The sequence below is a fragment of the Terrapene carolina genome, unplaced genomic scaffold (assembly GCF_002925995.2).
Source record: "Terrapene carolina triunguis isolate 2854851 unplaced genomic scaffold, T_m_triunguis-2.0 Scaffold42, whole genome shotgun sequence".
Lineage (NCBI taxonomy): Eukaryota > Metazoa > Chordata > Testudines > Emydidae > Terrapene > Terrapene triunguis.
In genome coordinates, this window is record NW_020664393.1 from 8,500,110 (window position 1) to 8,514,665 (window position 14,556).

Genomic DNA, 14,556 nt, shown 5'->3' on the forward strand with positions numbered 1-14,556 from the left:
GAATACGTAATTTTAAAACATAACTTATGTTCCTGTGCAATATTTTGTATCCACTGAAGATGATAACCCAAAAATAGAATGCTATGCATAGTAGTAGATTGTATGTTACTGGTTTAAAACATGTGGCTCCAAATTCATTCCACATAGAGGTGCATTGGGCCACATAGAGGTGCATAGAGGAGAAGATGCACCTCTGTGAAGGTGGTCGGATGTGGCTCAGAAAGAGGACCACAATTCTAGGTGAAGGAAATGTCCTTGTCTATAAACATTCCTTGCCCTTCCCACTCCCCAGGCAAAAGTCAAGTCTCAAGGGAAAAAGACTCCCATTGATTTCAGTGGGCTTTGGATCAAGCCCTCTGTGAATTTTTTTTTGTCATCCAAAACTCCCATTGTCTTCAGAGGGAAATTTGGTGTCTTCTTTCCAATGTTTGCTAAAACAGGCATAGATGTTAATGCTCATGAAACAATCTTTACTATATTTTTGTTATTGTTTTTGCCATATAGACTCATAGACTTTAAGGTCAGAAGGGACCATTATGGTCATCTAGTCTGACCTCCCGCATGATGCAGGCCACAAAAGCTGACCCACCCACTTTCCCTTAACTCAGCTGTTGAAGTCTCCAGATCGTGATTTAAAGACTTCAAGTCGCAGAGAATCCTCCAGCTTGCGACCCCTGCCCTATGCTGTGGAGGAAGGCGAAAAACCTCCAGGGCCTCTGCCAATCTACCCTGGAGGAAAATTCCTTCCCGAGATACCTTCTCCTCCAATGAGACTCACTCCCACTCAAACTCCCCTGTTAGCAGCCCTGTTTGCCGGCTCCTGGGTGCCGCTGCTCGCAGCTGAGTGCTGCTGCCTGGCTGGGTGGCCGCTTTTATAGGCCCCCTAATCAGCCAAGCTCCGCCCCCTAATCAGGGCTCAGGGCTCAGCAGCCCTCCCAGCACACTGCCCCTACAGGCCTCTACACATATCTCCTTCTTCAGACAGGATGCCTCTTTATATTCCTTTTTACTGAACATTCATTATAATATACTTTTTTATTAAAGGATGTATATAAAAGAGATTGGTGCTGTGCTTCACGGTGGAAACTAGTGCTATCGTGTACATTTTTTTTTCTTTTAAACCATACTGCATCCACTTTCACTAAACTCTACACTCTTTAAGGAGGTGGCATTAAGATAGCTGGAATATTCCAGATCTCTCTACTCTCCTATAACGTCTCATCTTTTTCTGTTGCTTTAAATTGAACCTCTACGTGGCTTTACGAACTGGAATATACTAAACTAATCATTTGAGTGTTTCTCAGGAGGTAAGGAACAACTTTTGAAAAATTTAAAAAGGTTTTAGAAGCCATCTGGTAACAATGGTCATTTGCGCTGAAGATGATCCTTTCTTTGAATCTGAAGGACGCTCTAAAATCGACAAAACAATGGGGACCATGAAACTTTAAATATTGAACTTTAAATACCTGCATTAACTTAAGCCCCAAACTGCTTTTCTTGCTGCCAAAAAATGGGTTGGTGCTCAGAACTTTCTGAAAATCAGGCCCCTCAATTTGGACCCCTGAAACTTGAGGCACCTAAAATTATTGGCCACTTCTTTAAATCCTGGCCAATAGCATTCTCCTTGCTTATGGCCTTTCATCACCTCTGCTGCCTTTCCAAAAATGCTCTGAATCCCATTGTGTAAATAAATGATTGTCATTGAGACTTGCAAAAAATGGTGTCATCTATAGAAAGATTGGAGGTGGTGATGCCTTGTAACAGTGGCAGTCACTGAACTTCATAATCACTAAATTGTAACCACTGAAACTGGCAATTATTTTTTTAATGTGATGCTGACCACTTTTAAAACTATATCTTAAAGATCAGAACTAATGACATGTTTAATAGTCTGGAATAATTCACCTACCTGCACCAGAATCTAGTAAAAAGGATCCCTTGTGATACTGCCTGTGGCTGGCATGGCTTGCTGTGCATTTATCATAGTGCTCCAGACAATATTAGTATTTAATGACTGTGCTCTGATAAATCTGAAACTGGATGAACAGAATATCTTCCATCTAGTTGTACTTAGGGTAACATCAACTTTCATTTGTATCCTAGCCACTTGCAGCCATTCAAGTATACTCCAGAAATGCTGAAAGGGATACTCTATCAAATCACAGCTGAATGAAAGATCATAACAATGAGTCTGTCTTTCCTACTGTCTTTGGATTACTTTAATAAAAAGCATTTGTATCCAGAAAGGAAGCCAAAAATATAATTAATCAGTGACACAACTGAATAGGCACACTGTCTAAGTGATTCATTAGGAAGTAGTTTCAAGAATATTTATTTTGATATACTCTTTATAATTCATTAGCAGCATAATAAAGTGAAGACACTCAAATGGTTGCATTTCTATTTTTATACCTTTGAATTAAATATAACAATGCCCCAGCTACCTGCAGCTGTGCAGGAAACACTGGGCGTCTCTGCAGTAAATGGTAAGGGCAGCAATCACGGTAGATGCAATTAATGCATCAGGGAGCCTTGTATTGACAGGAGACCTGGTTGTACTCATAACTACCAATCAAGCCAGGAATCTGACACACAAAATCCAACATTATAACTTAAGATCCCTGGTGGCAGTCTCAAAGAGACTGATAACTGAATGTTTGTAACTACTGAAAAGACAGTTACCTTTTTCCCTAACTGGTGTTCTTCGAGATGTGTTGCTCATGTCTATTCAACTTAGGTGTGTGTGCTCGCCACATGCACCAGTGCCAGAAGTTTTTCCCTCAGCAGTATCCGGCTCTGGCACTCCCTGGAGTCGCGCGCACATGCCGCAGTATATAGGGGGCCGCTGGCTCCCCCCACCCTCAATTTCTTCTTGCCGGAAACTCTGACAGTAGGGAAGGAGGGCGGGTCGTGGGATGGACATGACCAACACCTCTCGAAGAACACCAGTTACGGAAAAAGGTAACTGTCTTTTCTTCTTTGTGTGCTTGCTCATGTCCATTCAACTTAGGTGACTCCCAAGCAGTACCCCTTGGAGGTGGGTAGGAGTTCATGGACGTGTAGATTGCAACACAAGTCGGCCGAACCCAGAGTCATCCCTGGCCTGTTGAGTGATGGCATACTGGGTCGTGAATGTGTGCACAGAGGACCACGTCGCGGCTCGACAGATGTCCTGGATCGGGAAGTGTGCCAGGAAGGCCGCCGAAGATGCCTGTGCTCTGGTCGAGTGGGCTCTGACGATCGGCAGCAGAGGGACTCCCGCTAACTCGTAGCAGGTTCGAATGCAAGAGGTGATCCAGGTAGAAATCCTCTGCGTGGACACTGGGAGGCCCTTCATCCTACCAGCTGTAGAGATGAAAAGCTGAGTCAACTTACGGAAAGGCTTTGTCAGATCTAGGTAGAAAGCTAGGGCCCTTCTTATGTCCAAAGCGTGGTGGCACCTCTCTTCACAAGTCTCATGGGGCTTAGGGCAGAAGACCGGAAGGAAGATGTCCTGGCTCACATGGAAAGTAGACACCACCTTGAGAAGGTGTCCTTATAAAAGACCAGGTACCCTCAAAATGGACACTTGCCCACCTGCTTATTGCAGGTTGAGCTGGACTGAGAAGCCTGCGAAGGCTGGTGGCCAGGACACCGCTTGTAGCCTCTGGATATTTTATGGGGAGGCTCCTGGCGAGAGTGACTCTCCTGCCCCTTGAGACTGCTGAGGCTTAATCTGCTTGCGGGCAGGGCCAGGAATGTACAGGCCCAACATTTTCAGGGTCGTGCAGGAGTCCTTGAGGCCATGGATCTTATTGTCCGTCTGTTCTGCAAACAGGGCTTGCCCATCGAAGGGGAGGTCTTGCATCTACTGCTGAGCTTCCGTGGACAAACCGGAGAGGAGCAGCCAGGAAGTCCGCCGCAAAGCGACAGCCGAGGCCCTGGTTTGGGCGGCGGTGTCCGCTGCATCCAGCACCGCCTGGAGTGTCGCCCTGGCCGCACTCCGCTCCTCCGGAACTCCTTCCTAGAAGCCTCAGGAAGGGATCCCTCGAACTTGGCCATGGCCTTCCACATGTTAAAGTCATAGCATCCCAGGACAGCCTGGATGGTTGGCTACCGTCAACTGGAGACTAGAGGACGAATAAACGTTATGCCCAAACAAGTCTAGTCTCTTGGAATCTTTATTCTTAGGGGTAGCTCTGGGTTCACCCTGTCACTCCCTGTGGTTAACCGCCTCTACCACTAGGAAATTGGGGGCAGGGTGAGTGTACAGAAACTCATGGCCCTTGGATGGCACAAAGTACTTGCGCTCAGCCCTCTTGGAGATGGGGGGAAAGGAGGAAGGAGTTTGCCACAGGGCCTTGGTGATCTTTGAGACCACTTCATGAAGGGGCAGAGCTACCCTGGCCGGTGCTATGGAGCAGAGGACATTGAAGAGAGTCTCCAAGGGCTCCTCTAACTCCTCTGCCTGAAGGCCCAGGTTGGTGGCGACCCTCTTCAATAGTTCCTGGTGTGCCTTAGCGTAATCCTGAGGAAATGGGGGACGGAGCCCCATTATGGCCTCGTCTGGTGACAATGAGGAAGATGCCGGTGCCATAAGGTCCTCCATGACCATCGGTGCCCCAGTGGCTTGCTCCTCTACTTCCTCGTGGACCTTCGGGATCCTTGTCCCTGAGGCTTCGTGCACCGGGGGACAGTGGGAAAGAGAGGCAGCTGGTCTCTCCGAGGCTCTGGACACCGAGTGGGCGACCTCGGAGGGCTGGGTGAAGCCCCACCGGTTCCATGGGTACCACAGCGCCGGCCATTGAGCCTGAGGTCACAAGGCCAGTTTCGATGCTGACGATGTAGCCGGCACCGCTGGTACTGGGGCTTGCCCCACCATCAGGGAACCTCGCTCTGAATCAGAGCTGGAGCTGTCACTCCGAGGTGACCAAGACAGGACGGAGCGGTGGCTCTGTCCCGAACGGTGCCGGTCACTCTACCTGGAATCTGGACCTCAAAAGGTCCACTAGTGCAGCCCCCTGTGCTGTGGCAGGACCAAGTAAACCTGGACAAACACCTGTCAGGGATGGTCTAACATGTTCCAATGATGGGGATTCCACAAACTCCCTTGGAAGTCTAGTCCAGAGCTTAACTATCTTTACAGTTAGAAAGTTTTTCCTAATATCTAACCTAAATCTCTCTTGCTGCAGATTAAACCTATTACTTATTGTCCTACCTTCAGTGGACATGGAGAACAATTGATCCCTGTCCTCTTTGTAACAGCCCTTTGAAGACAGTTATCAGGTCTCCCCAAGTTGTCTTTTCTAAACCTTTATCATTTTTGTTGCTCTCCTCTGGGCTCTTCTCTGTTTGTTCACATCTTTCCAAAAGTGTGGTGCTCAGAATTGGTATTAGCTGAGACCTCACTGGGCCAAGTAAAGCAGGACAATGACCTCCCATATCTTACGTAAGACACTCCTGTCGATTCACTTGAGAATATTAGCTTTTTTTGCAACTGCATCATATTGTTGGCTCATATTCCATTTGTGAACCACTATCACCCCCAGATCCTTTTCCGCAGAACTACTACTTAGTCAGTTATTCCCCATTTTGTAGTCATTCATGTGATTTTTCCTTTCTAATTGTAGTATTTTTCACTTGTCTTTATTGAATTTTATCCTGTTAATTTCAGACCAATTCTCCAATTTGTTGAAGTTGATTTGAATTCTAATCCTGTCTTCTGAAGTGCTTGCAACCCTACCCAACGTGGTGTCATCTGCAAATTGTATAAGCATACTCTACACTCCATTGTCAAAGTCATTAGTGAAAATATTGAATAGTATCAGAGCCAGGACAGATAATACAGGATGACAAGACTTGCCTTTGGAGGCTATGCCTTGTGAACATTATAAGAAAGTTATTGGAATACATTTCTTTAATTTCTCTAGGGATATGATAAACCTGGCACTGTAGAGTCATTCTCACAGTCTCTCTCTGGCCCATTGTATATTTATACACATGGAAGAGCTGCAACAGGCAAGATGGAGAGAGACCACTCATCAGAATACCCCATAGTCTAGTGATTATTGTGCTCAGCCTGGAGGTAGGAAATCCATGTCCAAATGTCTTCTCTCTATCAGGCAGAGAGAGGGATTGAACTGGGATCTCCCACATCCTAGCTGAGTGCCCTAACCAGTGGGCTAAAGATTGTAAGAGAAGCCATCTCCCCTCGCTGTTTTGTGTGGAGTTGGGCATGCTTTGAGAACACCTACCAGATCAGCCTCTGCAGACAAGTTAGGTGGGCAATGACTATCTTCTTCTGGTTGAGGATTCCATTCAGGCTTGGGTGTAAGATAGGCACTCAGGTAGCTACACTGATGCATTGTGCACATGGCAAGTGGCAGAAATGTAGGCGCCTAAGGGACTTCTACAGTGAACGTTTAGGTGCTAAGGGCTTTAGGTGCCTCCAAAGTTAGGCAGCTGAGAAGAGATTTTCAAAAGTGGAAATTAGGCACCTACATCCTTTTGTGGGTCTGGGACCTAGTAGCTGAGAATAGTCCAGGAAGGAAGAATTCAATCAAGCCAAATTTAAGAAGCAGAGGGTTCCATCCTACATCTCCAGCAAGTTGCTGCACCTTGTATCTGGGACTACACCTGGATAGAAGCTAAGTACTACCCCTAGCACTTTTAAATGTTAAAGCCTATCTAGACTACCGTCTAACACTTTACACCTTATTTTCAGCTAAGAATCCTGTAAAATACACAAATACTACAATGGTCATCTGAAAGCCCCTGCAGGAGAAAAGAGAAAAACTATTAATGAACTTTAAGCTTTAACATTTTGAGTGACATACGAAACTTTTGCGTAAATTAAACCTGTTATATCTGGAACAGAAAATGAATACTTCGCCATAATTTGAATTTTGGTTTCTTTGGTAGTGCACTATATGAACGACAGAATTGTATTATGTTGAGATAGGACCTGGTTTTTTTTATTTCTTGCTTTTATTAGTCAGTAGTAAAAAGTAGAATTTAGTTAATGACACAGGTGGAGTCCTAAATCCTCTGTCTTGAATTATGCTGAATGCTAAATAATTTTGGCTTTTTCTTTAGGAAAAGTCAGTCTTCTGATATGGCTTTTCAAAAATTTATTAAGACTTGGGTTCCAAGTGACTAATATTCCCTCCATATTGTCCTCTTCAGATGACCTGAAAAAATGAAGTATTACATTCTTAGAGGGGGGGAGGGAAAGCTATAGCCTCTAAAAGAAATATTTTATCATGTTACCATAGTAGTCTCTCTTGCTTTTTAAGTTATCTTTATTGACAGAGAAGACAAAAGAATGCAGAAAAGAAAAAAAGCATGTGCACTGAAGATTTAGTGAACATCCAAGATATTCTAAGAAAATAAAAAATAACCTCTCACTAATTTATGTCAGAGATACAGGAAATGGAGCAACTTGACAGTGGTAAAGGAAGAGAAATAGAGTTGTGAGAAACCAGTTAGTGGATATAAATCTGAGAAACCCAGGGGAACTACCTTCTAAAAAATTAAATCAAACATTATGTTATTGACCCCCTCATGAGGAAATCACTAATTCTTCTCCAAGGGAAGATAGGATGGCAGTATCCTTTAAATGAGCAGTGTTTAGGTCCTTGCTCAAGAAACCATCTCTTGACCATAATGATGTCACCTAATTACTGCTTTTTAGTTTGGAGGCAGGGCTGTTAAGAAGGAGATAGCAAGACAACCTTGGTATTTTATGGAGTAATCAGATTTCGTTGATCCTGGTAAGATGAGTCATGGTGGTGAGTCTCTACTTCTCTTATGTAGCCTTAAGCCTTCACTGTCATAGATGGGTTCTGTCTCATGGGTTGATACTAATCCTCACTTTCATATGTCCATGCTGATTCTGTTCGCTCTAACAGCAGTCTTTGATACCACTGAGTTCTAACTTACTCTTGGCTGCCAAGGAGTTGTTCCTGCAGCTGGGAATAGCCAAAGCACAGGGTCACGCCATTATACCAGCAGCTGGGAAGGGGGAGGATAAAATATAGCTGCTGCACTGGCTCTCTGCCACCTAAGGAATCTCCCTACACTCTGGGAATTCCTGGGTAGATGGTTGTCAGCAATGCATTACTGCTGCTTTATGTTGCTAGAACTGGGCAAAGGCAGCAGTTTGGAACCAACAATTAGACCCTTGATGTCATTCATCTGACTTTCCTTTGTACACTTTTTTACAAGTGCATGAAATGTTTACAGTTAAAAATGTGTAATTTATATTTTGCAGGGGACAACGCCTGTTGTAATTTGCTTTTGTATTTATTATTTCATTTGATCTCAGAATGAATCATTTTAGGCAGATAAAAAATACAAGACTTTTGAAATTAATCCAGGAGGAGACTAATTACTCAGCTGGCTGATTCAAAGCATGATAGGCAAAGTAAGTATATCCTCTTTATGCAATTTTATATCCATTCTATTATTTTCCCACTCATCTTGTATGTATACTCATATTTTTAATATGCATCAGTCATGAGAGAAATTGTCCTACAGGAAGATGGGATCTAAGGTGAAGCTTTTCAAATGTGATTTTTAGGTCCTCAGGTTTTTGAGCTTGGGACATCTCATAAGGGCCTGATTTTCAGTGAATAAATGCCCAACGCATTCTGAAAACCAGGTGTCTCAGTTTGGGACTCAAAAATTAAGGCTCACAGAATGACAGGTCTCTTTTGAAAAACTTGATCTAGATCTCCTCCCTTCTCTACCTATTTTGTGATGCCCTAATAAACTATTTGAAAGCAGTGATGGTTTTGTTAGTAAATCAATACTGACTTTTGCCCTTTTCCACACTAATTCCACCAAATGTGCACTTTTTATGCAGTTTATTGCACCAGTACATGCATCCCAGTGTACTGCACTGAGACTAAATCTAGAAGGAGATTTGTAATCTCAGTCCCAAATTTCAATGGCTAGAAAATATGTGATATAGATCTGAGTGGATTAAAATACGCAGCATTATAGTACATTAACTGTGCCTGGATGATCCATGCTGTAGAAGAATTTAGGTTTCTTGGTCATTGCTTGAGACCAAGAACAATTAGAAAAGTATCTCACAGATAAGTTACCAAAAAGCATTAGAATTTCTCCTTTCTCCAGTAATGAAGAGCATTTTTAATTAATGAGTAAACTATTAATCATTAAGAATCACCAGTAAGAATTCATCAACCAATATATTAATTAATCTAATTTCCCAAAGTCAGTTCCCCACATCAGTTATACTGATTTATATGAATGATTGGATCTTTATAGATTCTATTTTTGTCTAATTAAAGTAACTTCAGAAGTTCTCTTCTCTTCATCTCTATCCCATCTGTTATTAGCCCAATGAAAAATAAACATAATGGATCAGGAACATCCTTAAAGCAACTGGGAATGAATGTGAACCAGTGATCAGAAACCTTCAACTCTATCCTTATATCTGAACTTTGCATACATGAGACAAAGATCACAACAGTGCAAGGAACAATAAAAATAATCATGGAAAAATGTAAACCTACATAACCACTGATTTAGTAGTGTAGAAATCTCAAATAAATGGTGTTGCTAAAATTAAGAATTTTTCATGACCTAATATATAAATCAGGTTTGAGAAAAACTAGTGAATACTACTTCACACACTCAGAAAGGAGTACTTTTTTTTATTAAATGTTAGAATTTTGTGCTACTTCTAGGAAAAGAGGGGGGGAGGGGAAGTATGTCAGACAACTACAGTGAAATCCTAGCTCAACTGAATTCAATGGGAACTTTACCACTGACTTCTGTGAGGCCAGGATTTCACCCACGCTGCTTTAGGCCTGGTCTATACCTATAACTTGACCTAGCTATATTGATCAGGGATGTGAAAAATGGTGTGCCCTGAGTAATGCAATTAAGTGGACCTAACTCCCAGTGTAAATATGACTAGGTCAACAGAAGGATTCTTCCATAGACCTAGCAACCACCTCTCTAGTTCAGAGGTAGTCAGTAGGTGGACCATGAGCCAAATCTGGACTGCCAGACCCTTTTGAATGGACTGTGAAATCTTTTTATTTACGTATTATCATTATTATTTTCTCTGGAGTTTGGACCTTGACTATATCTTGACCAAGAAATTTGACAAAAAAAAAAAAAATTGATTACCTCTGAGGGTTGGCTTCTGTAACAACTGGAACTGTGCATTTTATATTATGCAATTTTTATGTATTAACTTGGAATGACAAGACTGTCTATGTCAATCCTTAAACTATATTTCTACAAAGTCGCCACTAGAATTTGCAATTAACATACTAAAAGAGATATACATCAACACAGGGTTAACACTTTTAATTAGATCTTGTGACACATTTGTTTATTCTAAAACAAGACAACTGAAGATGGTACAAACAGAAGCATTTCATAGAGCAATATATGCTGGGTAACTAGAAAAAAGAAGGAAATTAGATTTTTGTTTAGTTAGACTGTCCTCTAGAACTATTCATTTCTAAGGTAACGGTTTAAAGGAAGATGTAATTCTAGTTGGTTCTATTGTTATTCTGTTTTTAAATACCTGAGAGGCAGTCTGTGATAGCAGTTGCATATAAGTACCTAGATTGTCCAATGAGGAGATAGATAGATGACACTTTACATCACTTTTAAGATAGAGAAGGAGTTTATAAAAGGGGCTCTTTGGCTAAGCAGGCTCTGACGCGATCTGTCACAGCTGGCAGTGCTGCAGCTATATCAGGTCAGGAAAAAACATGACAGAGTTCTGAACTGCTAGGACCATAGTAAAATCTGCAATATTCTGGCTCTTCCACTTCAGGGCTAGTCTGTAAGTGCTTTTCAGATTGGGCCTGAATAACGAGTTGCCATGGTAAGATGTTCAGGATCTAGCCCCGAATCCATAACAGGTATATATTTTCTAAAGATTGTTTTTATTTCTTCCCTCTGTTCTGTATTTTGGCAATAAAAGTTAACTGCTTTTTATTTATTCCGAACTGTGGTTTTGACTGTTAATTAGGGGCAATTCCTTGCTGATGCTCTCAAAAGAAACTGAACTCCGTCCCCAAGGGAGGCTACTGTCTTCCCTCCACAATAGTGCCACAGAAGAAGTGGTGGACAACAATGAGCCCCACATGGTGTGATGAACATAAGGCACTATTACAGTTCTCTTACCCTATTAAGAAGAATCATAAAATGGGGAGGGGAAAATAGAGAAGTTAACAAATGGTAGGCAACGTGTATTGTCATTGTTTTAATTATATGATCTCAGCTACCTCTGTGATGCAATTGCTAATTCTCATGATTTTATCCTGAGTCTTGTGATATTTGCTGTTTTTCTTAAAGCCTCACCTGCAGGAATTATGTTCTTATCTGAGAACCTAAGCTGTCCTTTAAAAAGAAAAACACCTTCCGACAGCAGTAGGCAAACCAGAAGAACCCATAATATGTATTACTTTAAAATATCTCATTATTTTCTAGGGGCACCCAGCTCCTGATTATAGAATGCTGGGGATAGGTAAGACTATTGATATATCCCAATGTATACATAGTAACTGGGGGGCAGATTCGGCTCCACGGGTGGAGTAATACCTTGGTCTGTAAATACCTGTGTTTTCTATTGGCTCTACTCAAGGTGAGTAAGGGGACAAGCGCCTCTTCATGTTAACAAAAATTCAGATACGGTTATTTATTTTTAAAGACTTGCCTATTCTCCATTAATACAGCAATAGCCGTAATGGGTGCGTATAAGGTATAGCTCATGCACCCAGCCTAAGCTAACCTGGTATGATCCCAGAAGTTGGACACGAAGCTTTGCTCCTCACATTCCATTCTCTGCAGGTTTGTATTTGCTGGGGAAGAGGGGGGGGGGTGTTGTTTTTTGGTCCACAGCAGAAAATAAATGCAAAAAAGTCAATGTGAGGAGCACGGCTGGGGGCTATGGACCTACTATCTTCTGGCTCACTCGCATCTATTAAGACCTCCAAGCGCTTGCTAGGGCGGAAGGCGCATTTCCCCTCCCTTTAGAAGCCGCAGCACAGCTCCGCTCGAGCTCACCGGGCGCAGGAGCTGGCCCGCCTCAACCTCCGCGCGAACCTGCCCAGCCCTGGAACGCTGCCAGCTGGAGGGCGGGGGGAGCGGGCACCCCTCGTCCCCTAGGGCCGGCCGTGGAGAGCGGCACGTGGCCGGAGCCCGCCGGTGTCTCCGCCGCCGGGCAGCTGCTGGTGGTGCCCGCGGGAAGCGCCTGCGCGCTGCAACCGCTCGCTGCCTGCCCCGGAGCTGGCGCCGCCCGTAGCCCCCTGGCGGCTCTCTGCCTATTTTAGTCCAAGCTGCCGCTTGTTGGCGGCGCGGGGCTCTGAGGAAGCGGCAGTGAAGTCCCCGGCGCCTCAGCCCTGGAGCCGGGAAACTTTTCCTGAGGCGCCCGGCAGGGGGCTAAGGGCCAGGTAAGGGGGGCGCTGGGGCGTGGGCAGCCTCCCGGCGCACGGACACGCACCCGCCACCTCGCCGGGGCAGCTGCTATGGGGCGTCCCCGGGCAGCGGCTGAAATCGGAGCTGGAGGCGCCGCTTGCCCACAGCGCCCGGGAGAAACTTCCCCGGGGAGACGCGCCCGGGCCAGCCCCAGCTGGGTGCAGCCCTGGCCCGGCCCTTCGCTCCCAGCGGCCCCGCCCGGACACTGGCGGCCCCGCGCCCCAGCTCTTTAACCCCCATGTGTCCCCCGCCCCCCATGGCCCCGGAGCCAGCCAGAGCGGGGTTGTGTCGAGGGCGGATGCGGCTCCCGGGGTCACCGTCCGCCTCGCCTGGTCCCCCGACCCGAGCCCCTGCCAGCTGCGGGGTCCCGCCGCGAGGAGAGCCGGGCTGAGCCGAGCGCTGCTCTCCCCGCCGGGTTCCACTGCCCGGGCGGGCTGCGCTCCCAGCACCCACACCCCGCCCGCAGCGGCGGCGTCCTGGCCCCGAAGCAGCGGGTCGGGAGCCTGAGCGATCCGCTTTCTTGCTCTTCCCCTCACTCCGCTTCTCTTGGAAACAGTGCCTAGTGCAGAGGTCCCAATACAGTATAAGAGCCCCACTCTGCCAGAGCCTCCCCATCCCAATCTCGCAAATGGGCCATCAGTTGTATCGGGCGCGGTTGAAACGGCACATAAAGTTACCATGTTAGCGTGAGAAATATTCCTGTAGGCGTACATAGACTCGAGGATTTTCAGTTCAAACCAGAGAATTTAAATACAGCTCTGCAACCCTCCTCTACTGTCCTGTTCTCATACACGTCTCTCTCTCGGAAAGAATTTCTGTTTAGTAAAATGATCGTTAAATTTAGCTAGATGGTGATTTTTTTAAGGCAAATAAGAAAAATAGTTAATGTCACATAAGAGCTTCAAAAATTTGAAATGTTTTTTTTTCTGGGGCAAGTTGTAGCTCTCGCTAAGTCAGCTCTTACCGAAATGGCTTTAAAACAAAGTGTATTTAAAGCCAAGAGAGGCAAGCAAAGACTGCAGTATTCAGTATTTATGCATATAAACCACACATGAGGTTGCAGGGTTTAGTCAACATTTGATGACCGTTAAGTGACATGAGCGTCTTCAGAACACGTTTTCTTTTTCCCAATAGAAGCTTGTTTAAATTCGTTTGGTGTAGGATTGGTTCAAATAGACGTACTCGAAACATTTGTGTAGTTCTGTAGCACTAGCACATTTTTTTTAAAGGTTGTGTCAGTATTTCCATGTTTTAGGGGGTTGCCACTCTTGTACAATAGGCTTTGCATTAAAATTTAGCATGCTAAACATCCTAGAAGTCGTCATAATCTGATAATATTTAGTATGTTTGGACACCACTCAACTTTTAGGGATTCCACCATAGTGTTTTTGATTGGCAAGCTATCCTGCCTTTGCTGTAGTGGTCCTAAAATTGTGGAACACACTCATCCTTGAAATGAGAGTCCCTTCATCCCTTCCCACTTTTAAACAACCTTAAGCTATTTTCCCTAAATATATAGGTTTGAATAGGTGGTAAAGAGAGCATCATTTCTCCCTCCCTGCTTTTTCCTTTTCGATACTCCTAATCTTAAAGGGTTATTTGGCCGCTGGGCGGGGGCAGGGGGAAGTGTGCATGTGCACAATTGTTGAGCAGCACCCTCAGTGCCTTGATAGGAGGGCTGCTTTAGAAATAACATTATTTTATTATTATTAATGCAAATATTCAATATCTTAATTTTATTGGCTCTGATTTAAGACATGTATTTATAGTTTTTCCATATTGTGAATTAAAATTAAGCTTCTGTTATTTTGAGAGACATTGAGGATTAGAAAGTGACAGTTATAGATGTTTCCCTTAACAGATCTTTTCCATGCATCTGTGTGTTATGTAACCATAACACAAATTTGTATCTGCAGTTAACACCATTCTCGGCACGCATCATTACCCTTATGACTGTTGATACTGTGAGCACATATTAAGAATTTCACTTAACATTGATGCATTTTCTTAATACATAGAATGAACGGACTGTTAAGTTGTATCAAGAATATTACGCAACCCAAGGCTAACAAATATTGCAGTATAGAGACATTTTATTCTAAAGGG

The 14,556-nt window shown here is 44.1% G+C and overlaps 1 protein-coding gene across 1 annotated transcript in view; it reads left to right on the forward strand.

The window, feature by feature from the left end:
• Positions 1 to 12,356: 12,356 nt before the first annotated feature.
• Positions 12,357 to 14,556, forward strand: part of POPDC3 (popeye domain containing 3) — a 24,381-nt gene continuing 22,181 nt past the window's right edge. Inside the window, exon 1 of the mRNA XM_026653953.2 lies at positions 12,357 to 12,425. The gene's annotated coding sequence lies outside the window, so the exon portion shown is untranslated. The remainder of the gene's footprint in view (positions 12,426 to 14,556) is intronic.